Raw genomic sequence first — 22,243 nt, forward strand, 5'->3', positions numbered from 1 at the left:
AGTCAGATGCGCATTAGGAAAAGAAGCGTAGGTCAAGGGAAGCTCGTAAGCTGATTAGGAGCATGGATCCAAGGCATGCAGATGAAATCTGAAGAAGAGAGAGAGATTACTGTCTCTTTGGCCAGGTATTTATAGAGGCTACAAACGAACTTCCTGCACAGCCTCACGCACTCTGAGTCCTGCCAAGGGATTGCCCCAGTGAAATCTATTGCTTAAATTTCATAACAGTGTGAATCACTTTAAAAAAATCTAAGGACCAACTAGAGCAATTAAAAATAAGTAAATAGTACAAACACTGACTCTGGCTTCCTATGAATTTTTGTCAAGACCAGTTTTCTGTGCAGACTTCCTGATATCTAAAAGTGAACTGGTCTGCTGTCTTTCCCTTCAGAAGATTCCCAGTGTCTTTCCCTTCTACTTGTTGCCTGCATTTTTTTTATACTTGTAGGTATTTAGTATTCTTAGATTCCTGTGTTATGGTCAGATTTCTGTTCAAAAGTTGAATAAACAAGACAAAAAACATGTGCACAGACTTCTTTTTTTCTTTCCTCCCCAGAAAACTTGCTTGTCTTGTTCTTAATTTGGCAGCTATCATTGGAGTGATTTTGTGCTATACAACTCTGTGTTATATGATTATACAGTCATTTAATTCCACTGATACAATGGCATTTATAAACAGTAAAGTGTAATCCTGTAAATACGATCAAATGGAGATGTATAAGCAGCATCATATTTTCTAAGTTAGTGGATGGTGCTATTGAATGAAGCCTGTGTCAGCTGAAACAGTGTGAAAAACACCTGCAGACAGACAAGCTGAGCAGAAGTAGGGCTGCAGTGACCAGCTAAAGGATCTCCAGCTGCAGTGAAGCTTATCATTGGTTAAGCAGATTGTTGCAAAGCACAGTTTAAAAAGGCAACGGTATCCCAGTGTCTTCATGTGTTTATGTCAGAAGGAATGAATTCTATCTGTAGAGGCAAGGAATAGGCTGTTTGATTCATATTAGGATATGGTTAAATATCTTCATGCATTAAGATTTTAAGGCCTGTGAGATCTAATTGATTCATGTTGCATTTATTTTTTCCTGCATTTACAGAGAAAACTAATTCTCTTCAAAGCTTTTCAGCTCTGGATATCTTTTGCACAATATATGGAATAGTGTGCAAAATACCCAATATACTTCCTTACCAGTCTATTTCCAAAGGTGTCGAGGCTAGCAGGCCTCTGAGCTTAAAAACAGGCTCCTAATTTTAGTGTTTGTTAAGGCTGATTTTCAGTTTTGGCTTTGATTGTGAACATTTTGTGATAATCATATTGATGATAGACAACTTACAGGGGTGTCCATAGAATAGTCATTTATAAAGTTACAATGCTTTCTTCACAGCATTCTTCTCCAGTATCCTTCAGACCTCATTTGAAGGGATCATTCTCTGCTGATACAGAATTAAGCCTCCCTATGAATTCAGCTGACAGCCTGCCTGCTAAGCCTGGAGACAGTATCTTTGATTGCTCCATCAGTTAAGCAGTTCGTGACTTGACCTTAAATAGTTGTAAATGATGGCTGCTAATAGATTTATTTGCACCTGATACTCAGGTCTCAGAGCTCACAACAGAGAGAATCTCTTGTGAAATTTCCTGACTCCTAATACACTGTTCACATTCAAGGGCCAGTACATATGAATGCATCACTCACTGTTTTTATGAAACACATGTACATATTTGAACATCTCTAAGTTGTTCAGCGCAGATTTAGTTACGCTGTCATTGAAAACACTCTACTTGCCAGATTTTGTTTTAACATTTGAACGAAAGTTATAAACAGTTCTACCTCTACTTAAAATTTATCTATTGCAGAGGCATCCTTGCTTTTAGAAGATGATGTCATATCCTAGCCATAAAGAAATTTGAAGCTGAATTTCCATAAGCAGGGATACATTCAATCTCATGTAGCTATTCTGTTATAGCTCCATCCTCAATTTTCAGATGCCTAAAGTTAAAAAAGGTAAAAAATTTCTATGCAAGAAAAATTCTCCTCGTACTTCTCGTAGAACTTTTCTCCAGAAGTTGTCATGTGGTATTTTCAGCTTCCCTTGAGTTTTTAGTATTGTTGTAGGATCAGATTTCATGGAACACTGACATTTGTCTAAGAGTGCTACCCCCACCACAGTCCTGCAGTAGCATAAGATCTGTGATTTCATAGAGTCCTAGTGCCAGAGGAAAGGGATGGAATGACTGGTTGTAGTAGTTCAGTGACCACTTGTTGACTGACCCTCGCTGCCACTGATATGCTTAGGATTGATATTTGGGAGACACTGTGCTTCTCATGAAACTTTGAGTTCATTGAATCTGGGACAGGAGAACAAGCTACCTATTCTGTTCCTTGTTCCTAGCTTCTACATGGATACTTATCTTAAGATTATTTTCACCTATGCTAACAGTTTACTGAATTTATTTCAGATAATGAGATTCTCTTGACATCATAATTAATTTTGTAAATATACCATATCATTATTCTTTCCCTAACTGTTTAATGAAGTATTGAATACATTTATTAGCGTAAAATGTATTGCAACACACACACACACACACACAGCTGGGTAGTTTTAATTTTTTTGAGCATCGTGAAGAAAGTTTTTCAGCTGGAAGAACTGAAATGCAATTATAAGTGTTAGCCTTGCTCTGCAACATGTGTCTGTTCTTCTCCCAAGTCATGTTTGGCAGCAGGCTACTAGTAAAGCCAGGAACACTCCCAGCACTTCAGGGAACCAACACCTCTATCAAAGTTCTTAGAAACCTTTGCACATGAACCACTCCAGAGTTATGAATCATATACACACAGACATTCGTTCCCCAGATATAGGGGAGCAAACTGGATTATATTCTATAAAGGGAGAAATACTTCTTTCAACAAAAAAAGCCGAATAAATGTGGAAATCTCTTCCATAATATCAATACTGTTCTCAAGCTTTCCTTGTCTAATTAAAATTTAACTTTAAACACAGCTTCCATCACCATACAATTTGCTTTCAAGATGTCACCTAGTGGTTCCTTTGCTATGAAATTCCCCTAACTACATTGAACAAGACATAGCAGAGCTATTTATTTATTTTTAACATTTACTTATTAGATACAAATTGTTCAAAGAAATTTGGTGATTTTGTCATAAACAAACCACATCTCATCTAACTGATTTTGCTAAAGTCTGCCATTTTTGCTAAATCCACATTCCTATTTGTGACATTGTAAAAGAAACCACTAACCTGCTTCAGAGGACTGAACAGGATCTTGAAACCGGTAACTTGCTGACCACAAGGGAGATGATACCCAAATTGGCCATCCTGAGGGTGACTGAAATACTGATATCTCTGTAGTTGCTCTGTCTTCACACTGCCTCACCAATGGAGATGGAGAAAAAAACCACTTCAACTCTCCTGCCCGCGCTAATCTCTCTTTCATCTCTAATCATAGCTCAGGGATTTATTTCAAGGTTCTTATGCCACCAGATTAAATCCTGCAAAACAGGCCAATTAACTGGGTGTGAACTGAGATCTCGCCAACAAAATGGTTCATAGGAACTTCTACTTTTTGCTAGTAAGCAACAGAGACTGTTTTTCTGTGCCTGCTAATGTCTTCAATAGCTCTTAATTTGTTTTTAACAATAAATATGCCTTCAAAGGAGGGAAGAATAATGATACTGTGATTCTGTGGGAAGGTAAAATCTATCTTAGGCAACTATCATTTGTATCCACTATTACGTGCCTTACCTATCATTCCATATTTTGTTGCTTTGGATGGAATTTTCTGTTCTCTGGGTGTTGAATGTGACTGTCCAAGAAAAGAGTTCAAGTAACCAAGAGCAATTGGATCATCCTGTATGATTCACAGTAGGTTCTGGTTTGGGAAGCTTTCTAGGTTCAAGAGCAACATAGAAGAAGCCTCTGTCCTAGTCTTTTATCTAGCTCTATTCCAAGCCAAAAGCAAAAGTGTCATGTCCTCTGGCATTTCTGAGCCCAGCAGGTAGCAGTTTGTGGGACAGATGTGGCTGTTTTGAACTGGCAACAGTGGTGGCAACAGGCTGAGTATGCAGCAATGCTTGGTCAAGTTAGAGGTCATGTCAGTACCTGAACCGAATCCCTAAGAAGGACACGGTTGACCTGTAGGATCCATATTTGTAACACCTTGGCACAGCAGAGAGAGTTCAGTGGGCACATGACCAACTGCAAGGGACTCTGCACCAGGCATTGTAAATATGTATAAATATTCTCAGAAGCATAAACTATCCTGTCCCAGCTGATGATAAGCAATAAACCATTACCCTGATAAGACTGTGATTCTACCTCTGTATTGTAACACTACACTGGCTCTATCTTGCCTATGTCCTAAGGATTCAGAGCATATGTGATACGTCTGGGACCTGTAGGACCTACTGCACATGGACCACACAAATGCTTGCATATGGTCAGATACACTCCAGCTGCATTGAATTAATCCTGTGCACATGAGTCATTCATGCTTTGGACTTGCAGCACTCAGACCGCAGGGAATGTGTTAGACCTGTTCAAATGTGTCCCTTTGTGTACACATCAACTCTCTGGAAGCATATTCAACAACAGGTATTATGTATTCCTTGGGTACAGCATAAGTACACAAATGTACACATTTTGAGCTATTGTTCTATCTGGAATGAGATATATCAGAAATCCTGGACTAATGGCTGAAGTCCTTTTCTATGCTTATAAAAAAATTCCCTCATGAAAACTCCACATCTGTGGAACTCCAAATGTGTTATCCCTGAGTGTTAGAAAATGTTACTGCCTCAGTTACCTAGTAGCAGAAAAATGCACCTTTTCTATGGCTGCTTTGCAGCACAAATCTCCTACTTGTATGCAGGAAAGCAAGCAGGCAGGAGATGGCAGTGCTGCTGTATGTAGGCTTTTTCTACAGTAGAGAGCAAGAAGCTTTTTTTTTTTAATTTGTGTTAGAGAGATTAGAGGTCATTCACACAGCTAAAGGAAGCTCAAGAATGCCTCATTGTCAGAAATTACTTAAATCCAATCTTAATGCAATAAGAGGTTAATGCTACCTGCATTTTTTGTTCCATCTCATATTTGGAAATGGCTTCAGCTGCAAATGTAATATCAAAAGTTGAATTATTCAGAAATTAGTTCTGTGTTATGACAGTCTATAATTAACCCTGATGCACTTTCTTGCAGACCTTCTGGGAAACCTGGACATTAAGACCACAGAGTAGCTAGCATTTTGTAACTTGCAGGAGTGGTTGTACATGGGGGATTACATCCATCACCCAGCGGAATAGAAAGAGATCACACACTTTCCTGCTAACAGTGGAGATTGCTGTGCTTTGGCTTTGCATCCAAAAGAGGTAAATTTAACAAGTGTTTGCCCAATTACTTACCTATTTAGTACCATTCATATATAAGTCCCCAGGCAAGGACAGATGTGCAATGAATCAGTGTAAATGAAATAACTGCTTGGGCTGATGGATGCTGTAAAGTTTAATTTTACATCTAGTTTCCAAAAATCAATGGGTTTTTTATATTTGGGTGGCTTTTAGTTTCACCTTGTATTTAATGTAAATGACAACCAATGATATGAGATTTTTGAGTACTGGACTAAAACTGGCAGCACTCAGTGAGTTTGATGGAAGCAAGTATTATACAGCCTTTCCTTAACATGTCAGTGCTTCTGATCTGGGCCAAGTCCATATTCAGGAAGAGATTCTCACTGATATGTGATAATGGGGAGAGGGCATGAACAATCATCTGCTTTTTTGGTTTTTGTAAAGTTGTGAACCACATGGTAGCTACTGAGAGACTTAAGTTATTAAGCAAATAGAAGCAAATGAATCTTTGAAGAACATTAATTTTGCAATTATATTTTTGAAAATTTAGGAAGGAAATATAGTGGTATTTAGATAATTATGGGTCTTTTAGCAGATAAAGATATCAAAGTTAAGTCACAACATCTGAAATTCTTACAGAATTGCAGAGCTGGCAGAGGGAATGTCAAAACTCAAAGGCAAGAAGTAATGGCAATAGGCATTAATTTAAAAGGATCCAGTTTGTACATTAAAATGACACAAAGCTTATTGAAAACTAAGTCAGTTTTATTTTTTTTCAGCTACAGATCTACATTGTACAACTCTTCTACCAGAATGTCTGCTGTACTGTGTTCCATGAAAAATGCAGAATATTAAAACTGTAGCTCATCCAACTGCCTGAAGAACACCACAGATTAAACAAATCAGAAAAAGAAGTAGTACATTTTTCAGATGTGTAGAGATTATAACAATATGGATGCTGAAATCAGTCTCAGGCAAAAGGGAAATTATAGCAGACCTGCATGAACCGTACTGCACATGTACATGTTGTCATTCGGGGTCCTGTATAATGCAGGAAACTCCATGGCATTACCTGTCAAGCTGGCTCTGATTTCAATCCATAGGAGCTGTACTGTCCACAATCTCTGAGTCATGCACTCATGACTCACTGTGAGTCACTACAAATGGAAAACTAAGGCACAGAAATAGTGTCTTCACCTTAAAATCAGACCAGCAATACGGCTGGAAGTAAACATATATTTTAAATTGGTTGGTAACCTAAAACTTCCATCTTGGCTGTAACTTCTTTCTGAAGACTAGAATCCATTTTTACAACCCTAATCATAATTAGACCACATATTAATACTGCTTTTCACTTTTGTACCTTATTCACTATGGATGTTATCCTCACAAGCCAGCTATCAGGAAGCTTTTTGCAGAGTGGAATTTTATGCATATTATGAGGCCTAGTAACAGAATTTTCTTTACATAGTGAGGTAAAATTTTCCTTTTTCAATTCCGTATCTCATAGCATCAATACTTTGGTGCACTATTCTACCAGCTGACCCTTCTTCCCCTAGCAAAGTAGTCAGACATACCCTGTCACATTTCTCTTTGAAAGATCTCCTAAACTAATCACTACCTAGTCTCAGCTTACTATAAACCTGATGTTGATACTATTTTTCACTCTGTAGACATTGTTTGAATTGAACAGTATTACTCAGGACATCTTGCAGGTAATTTGAGATTCTTTTTGAAAGACAGTTACCAAGAAAAAAAAACCTTTTCCAAGATCCCTCTGCCGTTTGAGTGGTGACTTTATGCTTATTGACAATGTGTCGACAAATCATGATTTGTGAGAAAAGATTGAAGGAACTCAGGTGCCTTAGTGTAGACAAGACTGATGGTGAGAGGTGAAAATAGTGTTCAAGTAATTTTACAGGTAGTAGCACACAAGAAAGGAATACATTCATTTGGTGATAGGATGTGAGGAGAACAATGGGTGAAATAAATATTTTAGTGAGAATAGCAAAACAGCCCATAAAAAACTCCTTGATTTCCATCAACAAAATACTTTTAGAAGAGGTTGACAAACACTGGCCAAGAGTGTTGTAGGGACAGTTGGTTCTTCCCTGGAAAAAGGGCTGAACTAGATGTCTCAAGGTCTGCAATTTTCATCTACTATTAACTAGATACCTGTTTAAACATCTACAAAACTTGGTGAGAGCTTTCTCATCTCTGGCCAATACTTCCTTTTTTCCTTGGCTTTTGCCAGAAATATGAGTTTATCAAATGTGTTTCCCTTTCTACTCTTCAGTGAGAGCATTGTTTCCACCTCCATTTATATATTAATTTTAGTTACAATTTCCAATAATTTTTCAATTGTAGGAGTTGGTGGATGTTAACTTACTGACTAACCAAACCCATGAATTTTTCGTCTCTATTAAGACTGGGCATCCTGCTATTTATATCCTCTTTTTTTTTTCTTTCTTTCTTTCTTTTTCTATCTTCTTTTTCATGACATCTGGCTTTCCAAAACTTTTTCTGGACCTTTGTTTTCTACTTCTGTAGTCAACTAAGCAGTAACATTATTCATAACTTCTGACTCATACAGAAATAAACACATAACTTCAAGACCCCAGTGATCAGGCAAGGAAGTTCCAATGGAAGTGCTTGAAATCAGTGAGTCTGGACTTTGCAGTATGAGTCATCAACTCCCATACATGTTTATTTGAAGAAAATAACAGCAGAATTCAGAAGTTCGTGCACACTGTTAGTTATGTCACCCTTCTCCATCAACAGACATATGCATATTTTCGTGTATAGGTGCACGCTTAAATTTTTAAAGATTCCTTGAAGAAAAATCAGATCATTCCTCTCAGACAAAAACTACTGATGAAAATCTCACATCTCCCTCACCCCACAAAAAAAGAAGAATTCCAGGAAAGCAAATTTATTTTTCCATTGCTATACCTTAAGAAGCCTAAGGAAACAGAAGTTGGACGTGCTAGAAAGTTGTGTAGTTGCGTAGACATTGTGTAGACATTCCATTTGTAGACATTCCTGGAAGATCTGATCTATTTCTTCAAACAAAAAAGATATTAGAAGTTTATATTTGGGTATTTTATCTTTCTCTGTTTTATTTTAATTAAAAAATAATAAAAGCTAGAGATGTGTCTAGAAATAGTTTGCTGTAACTTTGGTCTTTACAGGCTTGTTTCTATTTTTTTTTAAATTCAGACAAGTTCTATTTACTGCCTCATTACACGATTTAATACTTATTATATTTAATATGAATAAATTATACATAATATTTATAATAATTTAATATAAAATATTAAATATAAGAATATCTTTACATGACTGGGGTTTATATTCCATACAGTCAAACTTATTAGGAAATCATATTCATTGCCATGCACATACCAGCACAAGTGAATTTTCTTGTTCACATCTTTCCGTAACAACTACGTGATTATACTAAAGTTTGGTCAGGTAAGCCTTTGGCATTTGGAGTAATTTCTGACAATAATCCTCCTGCCCTCTAACATCAAAGTTTTGGTGTGCAGTACTTTTCTTCTTGCAGTCTACAGCCAAGTGAGACATTTAGGATTGAATTAAGACAATGCACTCTGTTGTGGTTTAACCCCAGGTAGCAGCTAAGCCCCAGCAGCTGCTCACTCACTACCCAACCCCTGCCCCAGTGAGGAAAAAAGTAGATAGAAAAGGCAAGCCTCATGGGCTGAGATAAGAACAATTTAATAATTGAAACAAAATATAAAATATTATAATAATTAGACACTAGTACTACTAATTGTAAAAGGAAAGAGAAATAAAACCCAAGAGAAACACATGATGCACAATACAATTGTTCACCACCCACTGCCTGATGCCCAGCCTGTCCCCCAGCAGTCATTGGCACCTCATGGCCAACTCCTTCCCCATTTACATACTGGGCATGATGTTCTATGGTATGAAATATCCCTTTGGACAGTTTGGGTCAGCTGTCCCGACCATGTTCCCCTCCATTCTTGTGCACCTCCTCACTGGCAGAGCACAGGAAGCTGAAATGTCCTTGATTTAGAGTAAACACTACTCAAAACCAACTAAAACAGCCTGTTGTCAACATTATTCTCATACTAAATCCAGCACGTTTACTATAAAGACAATTATCTCATCTGAAACCAGGACAGTTTGCTTTACAGACTTATTTTGCACCACCTGAGATGATGTATTTGCACCATACTTAAAAATCTTCAGAACAAACACAGAGGTGCCCATCTCCTGTGGTTTACAGCTGCAATAATAGACACATTTTTATGCTGAGATAACCGACTAAAACTAACAATGTAAAAGTTGAACAAAGGGCATAGGAAAGCTTTTGGCTCAGGGTAAGTTTTTCCAAGGCAAATTAACACAATGCATCTATGCTTAACTATGTGCACTACCAAAAAAAAACCCAAAAAACCAAACCCAAAAAACAAAACAAAACAAAAACTCAAAAGAAATCAAACAAAAAAGAGAAGAAAAGAAACAAACAAAAAACCAAACCAAACCCAAAAAGCTAGAGTAGCTCTATTTCATATTTACATAGAGATTTTAATGTGCTGGTCGTTTTTCTGGGTTTGGTTGGTTGGGTTCTTTTTTGGTGTGTGATAAAGATATGCTGCAAGTTTGCACTGACAGAGGAAATGCTGGTATCTGTTATACTTATTATCATCTCTGAACCTAAAATAGTAGAACAGAAAGCTTTGAAGAACCTCTTGGTGTATTTCTGGAGCAGTGACTTAAAAAAGATTAGATATTTTCTGTAAGAACTTCCTTCACATAAGAGGAAGCAGATTTTCCTTTTGAAAAGACTCAGTTTTATTTTTTTTTCCCTGCATGACTTTTATTCGAGCCATTCTGGTTTTGTATGTTTATGAAGAACACGTGGTTATTGGGAAATTTACAGATCACTGTAGTTTGATGATGAAGTAAAGGCTATTTGGTCTTTTAAAGCTTACAGTGTGCTAAGAAGACATGTACATCTGGTGTGATTCCCATGATAATGTGCATGTCAATTGTAGATAATGAATGAACTTGTGAAGTTCCAAAGTGATGAGAGAAACCATGCCCCTTGGATCTGCAATGATGAACAGGTAAACAGACAAACCAGATAAACAAGTTTGTTAATGCCTTTCCATTCTCTTTAATTGAATAAGAAAATTCTCCTGAAGAACTGTGCACCTCAGGCAACATGTCAATTATTTGGGGAACAATAAAGCACTTTTCACAAGTGGATTTATACTCATGAGCTCCTCATTATATCTAGCACACAGCAAGTTTTGTTGGCAAAACTTATTACTTAAAATAAGAGGTGGTTAGGATATTAATCTAACCTCAGTTATAACCTGGGAGGAAAAATATTGCCTACTTTAGAGTGAATGTGAAAAAAATTATTTGTTTGCTGCATAAGAAGAGCTGCTTATCCTAGAATAACTGCCAGCTTTGCAATGCCTTTAAGACAGATTTGAAAGAATATGTAGTTCCAGTACAGTATTTTTCATCTAAGAAATTGTAAGTGCATTTTAAAGGCAAGCAAAATGCATAACTACATTTTGTAACCCAGGAAAAGTTGTACTGTTGTGGGGGAAAAAAAACCCAACAACTGTCTCTACCTATTGCCAACAACACTAATCCATTTCCATTCACAAAATGAACATTTTTTTCACTGTATGAGCTTGGTTATTAACTGCTTCAATTGTTAGGACACATAATATACATATGCATTCACTACATATAGAGAAATATATGCTTATCACCGGCGTTTATCCACACCACTATGGTGGCCCACTGCTCGAGGCAGTTCCCTTTGTGAAAGAAGAAGCATCTTCCTGAAGCTGACACTGAGCAACTCGCAACTGTTTGGGTTCACTGCAAGGTTTGGTCCACAGCTTCCACTTCTGCGTAGCTCACTTGTAAACTACCAGCATTAAAATCTTCCTTTTCATAAAGTAGCACCAGGAGATACTGTTTCCTAACCTTACTCTTTAACTCTGATCTTCTGGTGGTGAATGAAGAAAGGGCTTAAATTATTCACATTATCTTCTTATGCGCCTGGCAGTAAGGAAATAAAAGCACCTTTTTTTTTTCCTTAAGGAAACTTCACGAGGGAAACACTACGGTGTATTTACTCACTTCATAGAAGCTGCTGTGAGCACAGCAAATCTGTCCTTCCTCCTTCCCACAGAACAGGCCTCTCCTAGCCGCTGCTGACCCAGATGGATCAGCCTCCGGGCTGGCACTGTGGCTGACAAACGCGTCCTGCGGGATGTCGTGGGACGATGGCACGGCGGCGCTCACCGAGGAGTGCCCGCTCCATGGCCTGCCGAGGCTGGAGAGTCCTGCCTGCAGTGAGGAGTCACCCGTGAGAGCGAGAAGCCTTCCCTCCCAAGGCCGTACTCACCTAGGCACGGGACACATCCACCGTTTCCTACTGTCACTGTGCGGAGCCCAGGGGTGACAGCCCTGCTGTGCCCCCGCAGGGGACAGAGGTCCCCGAAGCGACGCGCGGTCACCCGCCTTCCCCGCCCCGCTCTCTCCTCCCTCAGCCCTCTCGCCCCCGCCGCGGCCGGGCAGCGCCCTGCGCCCATCAGGCCCCGGGCAGCCCGCCCCGGTGCGGACAGTGCGGCCGAGCCCCGGCTGCTGAGGCGGAGGCGGCACCGCAGCGAGGACGCAGCTTCCCCTCGGGGGCGGCCTTGCGGCGGGGAGCGCCCTGGGCCAGCACCGGCCCCCCGCACGGGCGCTGCCTCTCGGAAGCTCGTCGGGAGCGGGAACTCCAGCGCCCCTCCCGCCCCTGTGCCCCGGGGCTGCGCGGGGGCGGCGGCGGCTGTACCGGCGCCCGCCCGCTCAACCAACCCCGCACTGCACAGCGCCGCGGCCAACCGCGCCCGCCCCCGGCACCCGGATTGACCGCCCCGAGAGCCAATCGCCCGTGAGGGACCTCCGCATCTGCCCAATCAGAGCTCCGGAAACGGGATGTGGGCGGTGCCCCGGGGGACAGCGGGCTCGGTGGCGCCGCGGCCGAGGAAGGGCGAGCGCGGGGGCGGCGGCGCGGGCGAGCGCGGCCGGGCTCCGGCCGGCACTGCCGCAGGGATGGCGGCGGCCGCGGCGAGGGGCTCAACCCCCGTGGGGAGCGCTGCGAGCCGCCCCGTGACCCGCTGAGCGCCCTCCGCCTGCGCGCTGCCGTTACCCCTCCCCGCGGGCCGGCCCGGCTCTGCAGTCGCCATAGAGACCGCGCCGCACGCCATGGGGCGGAGGCTGGGCCGGGGGGCGCCGCTGTAGCCCCCGCCCCGCGCCGCGCACAGCATCCCCCGTGGGGCCGGGGGCGCCGCAGGGACTCGCCGCGCCGCCCCGAGGAGCCGCCGCCTCGGCCCCGTTCCAGGTGAGGATTCGCGGCGCTGCGCCGCAGCCGCCACCGTTGCCCCGCGCCCTGTCCCCGGGGGCGCTCCGGCCGCCTCGGCGGGGCGCGGCCCGCGGGCTCCGCCGGCCCGGCCCCAGCGGCTGCTGCGTGGGAGCCGCGGCGCGGTTTGTCTCCCCGCGGGAGAGGGAGTTTGCCGGGCGCGGGAGCTCCGGGGGCCACGGCCCGCCCCGAGAAAGGCTTATTCCGCCGGGGCAGGACGGGGCGATCCCGTCCGCGGAGTTAAGGTCGGCAGGTCTGGCGGGCTCCAGCAGCAGTCACCGCTGCCCCGGCCTCCAGGGAGAACTCAAATTTATAGGCACGAGATTTTTTTTTGTCCCTCCCACTTGCTGCAAGAAGGCAAATGGTACAGAAATTTACGTGTTCTGACGGCGAAAGATGTCTGTTTTAAAATAGCTGCGTCTGTATTTCCATCGCTGGGTTGTGGCTTGCGTGTGACGGCTGCTGTGTGGGCACGGCTGCATGGGAAGCGGGCTGTCTGTCGCCTGGCGCTCCGAGCGCTGGAGCCATTAGCGGCACTCGCATCGATCCGTGCATACAGATACGGCTGGCTAGGCCGCGGGTGCGCGCAGCGCGGCGGCTCGGGCAGCACACGGACTGCGTGCGGAACGGCTTGGGAAGGACGTTAGTGTACGTGCGGCTGGCTTTGCAAGGAGGAAATGGGAAAGCACCTTGTTCCCAAGTCTGCAGATGGTCTCTGGAGCTGCAGCGGCATCCTTAGGCTTCTGTTGTCAGTCTAGAGCAAAAGCAGTGAGAGGACAAAGCTCGCTACGAGGTTTGTAACCTCTGGTGTGAGCCAGAGCAGTTGGAAACAACTGCTGATGTAAGTGGGGATGGGAGTGCAAATAAGAATAATATTGATGTATTACCATCGGGGCGGAGGGAGATGGACAAAAGAATGACCCTGGAGTATACTACAACCTTTTGAGAACCTTCTACCGTATTTATAATTAAGCTGGAAAGGGCTGTAGAAAACGAGTTATAAATTAGGCTGTAGTGGCTTTCTTAGTTAGACTCTATGTGCAGAACCAGTGTAATTTCAGCTTAAACGTTCTGAATTAGTAAACTATATTGCAGGAATGTTGGGAGCCTTAAAATAAATAATATTCTATTTATTAAGTATCTTGTTAGCCCTAAAGTGTGTGATTAGTTTCCACGTTGTCGTTCTGGAAAAAATGCGTAGGTTTTTTTAATATATTCTGTGTAGTTGATGCTGTGCCTGTGTTGAACACATGCTAGCTATGCTTGTGGGTGTGTTAGTTCGTTTTAGCTGTCGTAGCTGAGAAAACAAAAGCTTAGGACTTATTTTGCTGCTCTTGTTTGATTTTGGAAATGGTTTTTTAGGTCTTAATTATATGAATTCATGGTACAAAGATATTCAACATTTTTGTTGTGTTATATTGTCCAGAATACCTTCTTGATGATGATTCATTTGCTTTACAGTGTGAATTATGTGTAACAAAGTAGTAAAACTTTCTTAACTTGTTAAACCAGAGGTATACTTGTTAACATTTGCTTGGCCTGTCAAAGAAATTCTATATAGGAAAGTTTGACTGCTATAGTGTGTGTAGTGATTTGTCAAAAGTTATTTTGAAAACAGTGCATCAAGATATAGTTTAAAAAATGTGAAGATGGAACCAATTATCCCTAACAAATACTTTGTTCTTCTCTAATATATTCCTGATGTACCATTATTTACTTGCAGCTCAGCATCTTTTTAAACTTCCTGTTTGGGAAGGATGAGGTTAGAATGAGAAAATAAATTGAGCAACTGGAATATTGTGATGTTGCTTATGTTTAGTGTAGTCACTGCACTGCTGCTGCATACTGCAGGCTCTAATACTTCTAACATCACAAATTCCAGAGAGGCTTTTCTCAATGTGGCTGATTATATCAAGAAGGTTTTTGAGTATGACAGAAGAGAGATATGAGTGGGGTTTTCCTTGTTCAAAACTGGCTTCTAAATGATCAGTTTCTACCTGTGCTAGATATATGTGTACAGAAGGTTAAGCATTTGCTTAGCATGTGAAGTTGCAGTGTATGGTATATTAATATACTGCTCTGTTTTCTGTTTTAGTAAGGGCTTATTTTATCTAGTGGGAATGAATTGATACTTTACAAAGGAGATTGACAGTTTCTGTGTATTCCTGTGTCTTGCCCTGTCTCTTTCTTTTTCTCTGGGGAAGCACTACACAAAGCCTTTGTGTTAGGCCAGAGGGGAGGAGAAACAGCTGCCTTTTCAGTACAAGACACCAGGATTCGTCATGGTCTCACAGGGATGTGTTGCTGTACATGGACCAGCCACTCTCCTTCCTCCCTCATTCTGTGAAAACACTCTCACCTCAAGAAACTTGAGGTGAGACTGTTTTCACAGAATTTTGACTGATGTCACAGAGAAGCATGTTGTGCCAGGGATCTAGCAGGATCAGTCTGATGGGCCAACTGTTAAAGTATTGGTGGGCAAGAATTAAAACATGCAAAATTGCCTACATACAAGGTATATCTTAAGGAATGCAGGAGCTACAGGTCACTTGTGTTTGAAAATTGCTTGTTATGAACTTGACTTCTTGCTCATTATTGGGTGAAAGAAACTTGTTCAAATATTTTACTTTTTTTTCTGTTTAAGAATGTCATATCTAGGGTACTTAAGTGGGAATTAAACATGTTAGTTTTTAGAAGAGGAAATAAAAACTATTTCAGTTGGATAAGAGAGTACAGCTAAATGGAACAGGTTCATTTTTCTGCTTTCCATGCACTAGTAGAGTGCTTTAATGCTTGTACTGTGTTGTCTGTCATGCAGTGGCAGAATAAAAGTTGACTTCCCACTTTTTGTTAGACACACTGAGTACTATATAATGTGGCTTTTAGTAACTATATCTTGTATGTTCTTTCAAGAGAACTTCTTTGAAAATATCATGTAGTCTTTTACTTATCCTTTACAACTTTATTTATTGAAGATGTATTTATTTATTAGAGTTGGAATACTCCCCTCTCTTTGCTTCAGTGCAAGACATTTAGTTGTGTGCTTTTGAGGGAATCTAGTAACTTGGATGTTTTTTTTAAGCTGGTAATGAAATTGAGGTGCCATTCTTAGCAGTTTAAATTTGTAGTCTGTCTTTCTCTGTATTAGCTTGTAGGTCACTAGTCTTGAAACCTAAGTAGTGGAAAATTCAAGCAATAAAATCTGGCCTTCTGACACTTCACCTCTTGATCTGGCTGAGAATTCTTTTTCCATTTTTGAGATGTTGTACAAGTCATAACTTTTGAGTAGTTATTTTTCCATATTATTTTTCAATTAATGGAGACAAATCTTTGAAAACTAGAGAAGGTTTTTGGGGGAGAAGGGAAAGATGTAATTTGAGAGGAGTGAAGAAAGGAGGGCAATTTGGGAAACTGAAGAAGTCTTGAGTGTTTTTAACAAAACTATTTCATTAAAAATTAAAAAATATTTTCATTGTTATGTTCAGGCATGTTTTTCTGTGATTCTTGTCCTGTGTGTTTGAGAGCTTTTCATTACAGAATTGCGTCACTCAAATCCTATTTCATGCTGTTGCTTTTTGTCTGAAGAGATTAATCAATTACTGGGAATTGCACAGAGGAGGAACTCTATCCACTAGTTCTTCCTTTGGGAGAAATGTGTGTGTGTTGCTTAGCCTTGCATTTCAGTGCCAGTAGTAGTTGGAAGAGTTGAAGGCCTCTTTCATGGATGAAGTTTGCCAGCTCACTGATGATATTGATGAGGAGAGTTATTTTCTTTCCACTGACTGATGTATAAAGGAAGGGTAAAATATTCTGAACTTGCTTTGAGAGCTTGTAAAGGATGTCAAGTCTTTAATATGTAGCTGTATTTTTCTATCAGTGTGTTGCAAAGATGTTTGTTACTTGTTGCAGGGACAGGTTACTATATGGAGATCACGTGTAAAAATGTAAAGGATCAGGTTTTGTGTCATCCTGGTCTGTTTATATAGAAAGAATTTTATTAGGTTTTTGATACACTTATCTCACAACTGAAGTTACACAAAAAGTGTTCCACTAGACTCATCTGCAGTTAGGAGAGATCTTGCCTTTCAGAGCTTGTGTTTTTTCAGTAGATGGGAATTGTCACCAGTCAGCAGCTGCTTGTTGATTCTGAGTGGGAGCTCGTTCCACTCTCTGTCACTTCCCAGATAATTCTTAGATAGTATTCGTTGCTTCTGTCATGCTCTGTCTCAGGGTACTAAAGTTTTGTGAGGGTTTTAGCAACACTTATTTGATATAATGTTGTTCAACATAGTAAGAGTTAGATTGCTGTGTTATGTGGTGTATCAGCAGGATATGTCTTGTAGCTGTCAAGTTTACTTGTTGCCATAGTAATGCTTCAAATGCCATTCGTGGCAAGCAGTGTGACTTCTGAGCAAATGAAGTATGACTCTAGCTTTGCAGTGTTGAAGAATTAAAAAAAAGGGAGGCAGTGATCTGTAAATAGAATATTCTTTTCACCATCAAACTGGTGACTTTTTAGAATGTATGTGTATTTTTGAGTTATATGCTGCCTTGAAATAATTATTTTCTCGTCTTTCCATTTGTCAGCATCTTGAGCTAAATAGATCTAGAATGGGCATTACCAGCTGATATGAAAATGTATCAGATGAAGAATGACTGTGCTATTCCTCGAGTCCGATTGAATTGAATGCCCTTAGTTCATATATGATGCTTTGATTTTCCATTTCCAGTAGTCTATAAATAAAATCAAAGTATAATTCCCCAAGTCAAGTCAGCCTAGAACAAATTGTCATGTTGTACTCTGAGAGTTGAAGGAGAGGAGTTGACTTTGGATCACTGTTCTTTTTCTGTGTGAATTTCTTTTTCTATGTGCTGTTTTGTCGAACTCTAGAGATTATTGGGATAGTCATGATTTGGGGTGAAGTTATAGTTTTACAGTTTTGATCAAGACAGTGTATCCAGTGAGGAAACCTGTTGAACAATTCATCTGGTTAGAGGAAAAATCTTAAAAGCGTCACAGGATAGATTGGTGTGAAGGAAGTATTTGTCTGTCTTGTGGGAGAAATGTGCTAGCTAACCCATTCAGTTCTTGTCTTGACCAGCCAAGATTTAAGAAATTGATGCTGAAGCTGAGGAGCAAACTGTGAGCCTCCCACAGTAAAGCAGGTGTGTGCAGGAAGGAAGCTCCATTATTGATTGTATGGTGATAGTTGTTATTTTTTTATAGATTTCCATAGACATAAGAATATTTTTCACATGTTATCTCCTGCAAATGAAATTGCACATTATTGTTAAAATAGTCTAACTGTTGGCTGCTGTTTTTAAGTGAAAAATTATGTTCTCTGCCTGGGCCTTTTCTAATGCCCATTGATCTCTGAGCTGCACTGATTCAACTCGCTAACTTGGCAGAGAATGATTGTAAAAAGTGAGTTGTTTGTATTGCTTTTGGGCTGGTACAGGTTTATAACTCTTGCTAGGTCATGCTGTTATGTGCTACTTCACACTGGATGTGTAGCTGAGATAGTCATTACCAGATCCTTTCTTTTGCTGTGGCCTGGGTGCTTAGCTGACGGGTCTGTCTGCCTATTGTCAGTTCAGGGAGGACACAAGGGAAAGAGGAACATTTCATGTGAAAGGCTGCTTTGAGGTGATGGTGCACTTTCTTCTCTGTTGATTTGAAGGAAATTTGGGCAGGATGCTAATTTCAGGCTGGGCATTTCTTCCTGTTCTATTTCATTAGTTTTGAGCCTAGCATACCTCAGTCATGTGGCAGTGCTTCTGTATGTATCTTTCCTTGATCAGTCAATTTTCCCCTTGTAATCAGGGAGCAGCTGTACTTTGTCTGGCTTGTTGGAACTGGCAGTTAATACTTCAATTCTGTTGTGAGGCCCTGCATCAACATGTAATGGCTCACTGAAATATTTCTTTTTCCTGGAGTAAAGGTTTGGACAGAATTGATTTATGGTCTGAATCAGGACTGTGGCCTGATATATGACTAGCCATGCAGTAGATGTTGCTCATATTTGGTGTTTACATTTTATAAAGTGCTCTTATATTCCTTGCTCTGAAACATGTAAAGGCTGAATCTTGGTCTTAATAAATGAGAATATAGTTATTACTACTCTTAATTGTATTATTTCTATTTGAGCTTCTGGTATTACTAAAAAAAATACGTACACAGATTTCACCCATATCACTGAATGTTCCTCAGTAGAGTCTCATAACCCTGCTCACCATGTGATTGTGTTTCTGTAGTATACTCTAATAGAATAGAAATTAGTTGTGGTTTAAATATTAACTTCAAAATGCAGAAGTATCTCACCACAGTTTAAAACTGAATATCCTCAAAGCAAATTGTTGGGATATTAAAAAAACTGTTGGTATATTTAAAAAAAAAAACCCCAACAAAAAAGGAAAATACTTAACTTGTATTGATAGAATTCTATTTCTTTTATGTAAATTCAAAAACTTAGAGGTCACTGTTATTATTGTAGGGTTATTACACTTTGCCATTATGGTGTCGTGTAACTGTTTCCATATCTATAAAATTAAATCTGCACTCAATCTGAAGTAAAAATTCTAGTTTTAGAGAAATTATTTGTATAGATCAAGTGCTCAAACATTTAAAATATACAAATACGGCAGGTTATAGGTCGACAATACAATCAGGATTATATTTGTAGCCTGGGCTTTAATCTGGGGAGATTTGGAATTAAAAGTCTTTATTTACATACAGCCAATATTTCTTAGAACCTGTAACACTGTTATGCAATACTTTTTATTATTTCAGTAAGGGATAAAAAATGAAACCCTGTAAAGGTTTCTGAGAAACCTTGTTCTTTTATTTTTGGGAATAATTGTACATTTGTTTGGAAGATAGTTAAAATCTGATCTCTCACTGTTCACTCTTCTGATGTGTAGGAAATTCTTATAATTTTTGAGAGTCTCTTGACCCCCATGTTTGTAATACATAAACTACTGATTCCTATGCCTCATCATTCTGCCATGTTTTATTTTTTCAACTGATCCCTGGACTGTTTTTTGTGAACTTAAGACAGTCCCAGCAAACTAAATATGCCTAGGATAATTGTATTTTCATAATGAAATATGCTTGCAAAATTAATTTTCAAAGACAAAACCCTCATCACTTATCTCAGTCTGTGTGAAGACCAAGGGAATTGTTGTGATTATTGAGGGTAACTTTGTGTGTAAAACCAGCTGCCCTAGGATTTCCCTGAATTATGTGTGCTAGCAGTAGTCGAGTAAGAGCATATAGTGTAGAAAATCACTGTGTTATCTTTTAAGAATTGTAAGTAATGAGGAATCCACTGAAAGAGTTAATGAAGTATTCTGCTAGTAGAGTATCTTTATTAATGAAAGTTAAAGATCTTGGAGATATTTTTGTGGGTTTAAGGAATGTAAAGATTCAACCTTTTACTTACATGATTTGTGTGTTTCATAATGAAGATCTTTTGCAATTTCCTAGACTAAAGCAATTTCTATTAGATAATCTGAAGGAGCTGAGCTTCATAATTTTGACATATATATTATCCAGTATTCTAATAATTTGGTCTTCTGTTTCTTTTTTCTGGTTTTTTTTTTTGTTTTGTTTTGGTTTTTTTTTGTTGTTGTTTTGTTTGGAAAAAAAATCTTTTCATGAAATATGAACACCAGAACTGGATATAACATTCTAGCAGCAATCCTACAATTAGCAGATAGAGAGGAGGTATTGTGAACTCTCTTGGTATTTATTTGCCTATTCAACCACAGTTGTCGTAACTTTAACACTCCAGTAAATGCATATAGCAGAAGTAACTGATTACTGCATTATGTTAGGTGATGTTTCCATTTATTCCATGCTCCTCGATGGATAATGACTTCTTTTATCTACGTTGGCACATGTGTGGTTTCATTGCAGTCTGTTTAACCAGTTGATGCTGTTTGTCCTTTAGCACTTCCTGATCTCAGTATCAACTACAAACTTTGTAATTTTTTTCCGAGTAAAACATGTTTTGGTATTAAGTCAGAAATTGATTCCTATGGGAGTAGTAATTAGACAGATTCTTGTTCAGTTAATATACAGTTATATTTTGGGACCTATTATTTAATGTATGATCTATTGATTTTCTGGCATTTTAGTTTCTTAAAAAGAGACTGTACTGTGTGATATAGACTTAGATGTCTTACAGAAGTTTAAGTGCCATAATAACTATTTTCCTTACAGGCCAAACTAGTAATGCCATAGTAAAAATCCAGTTTGATAGGATGGGGAACTTAATTGAATAGACACAGTTATATTGTCTTCCTTTAATTTTTTAATAGTCAAGTTTCTTTATTTGACTGGAATTGATGTCTAATTGATGGCCCATAGTTACCAAAGTAGTTTCATTTATCCTTTCCAAACATGAACATCAATTATCTCCTGGACTGTTCTAAGTTTCAGGAATCCCCAGTGATCAATCTCCTTGAAAATTCATATTAAGATGCATGTTATCCCAATGCATCCTTCTCCACCCGTCTGCGCTAGTAGCATGTGGCTGATATTTCCCGTGGGCCAGCCGCCGCCCATGGTGCTGTCGCTGCCCGGGGCGCCGTGCTGGCCTCGCCCCGCTCGCTGCCCGCCGGAGCCGCCGGAGCTGGCCAGGGTGCTGAGCCGCCCGGCCTGGGCTGCCCGTGCTTCGAGAGCCGCCCAGGCAGCGGGCGAGCATTTCATTGCTTCGCCGCTAAAAGAGGGCTGCCGCTGACAGTAGCGCCTCGTCTCCTCATGTCATTGGATCCTGGGCCTTGCACAGATAACCTTTATGCCTTTGCTGCTTATACCAGAAAAGATCCTCTACTGTGAAAGTTTTCCCAGAACCACAGCTCCTGGCTTTTTTAACATCTCCAGTTGTGCTAAACTCATCGTGAGGACCAGATTCTTTGCTGTGCAAATCATACCAAATTCACATACACCATCTGTGAGCAAGAGATTTAAACCTTTTCCAATGCACTTCTATAAGCAATCACTGTGCGCTACAGTGTATGAAAGGCCAAAAACATTATTTTCCCTGTAGCTTAACAATTTTCACAAAACACCTCAAGAGGGTCCTATAAAAAAGCCTCCAAAGATGAACCTGTGAAGTAATACTTAACATCTACAAACAACTTCCAGCTTATTGCAGGTATTGGTTTCATTTTTTCTTCCCAAAAATTCCTGTGCCCTGTCTTTTTGTCCACACCACTCATTTATTTATGTTTTTATATACTTTGAAGATGATTAGTGATAGCACTGGCTTAAATTATTGTTAAACATACCTCTCTCCCATTACTTTAGTAATTCTCTCCATCTTCTCAAGCATAATGTAGGAATGTAAAATTCTGGAGTAGACTAAAGATCTGTATTTAACAGTGGTCATATGTGGATGCCTAAAGAAAAGTATAAAACCACAGATAATATAAAATATGCTTTCCTCTAGTTCTT

At 40.1% G+C, this 22,243-nt stretch overlaps 1 protein-coding gene across 6 annotated transcripts in view; it reads left to right on the forward strand.

Moving 5' to 3' along the window:
* Window positions 1–12,396: 12,396 nt before the first annotated feature.
* TTBK2 (tau tubulin kinase 2) overlaps window positions 12,397–22,243 on the forward strand; it is an 80,915-nt gene continuing 71,068 nt past the window's right edge. Inside the window, exon 1 of one of the 6 annotated variants that reach the window (XM_085062297.1) lies at window positions 12,397–12,765. The gene's annotated coding sequence lies outside the window, so the exon portion shown is untranslated. Of the gene's footprint in view, window positions 12,766–12,923; window positions 13,148–13,417; window positions 13,625–22,243 lie in introns of those variants that run through there. The other 5 variants (XM_085062293.1, XM_085062298.1, XM_085062296.1 and 2 more) reach the window with 5 other exon arrangements.

Source organism: Lichenostomus cassidix, chromosome 5, assembly GCF_008360975.1.
Source record: "Lichenostomus cassidix isolate B80296 chromosome 5, HeHo_3.0, whole genome shotgun sequence".
Taxonomy (NCBI): Eukaryota; Metazoa; Chordata; class Aves; order Passeriformes; family Meliphagidae; genus Lichenostomus; species Lichenostomus cassidix.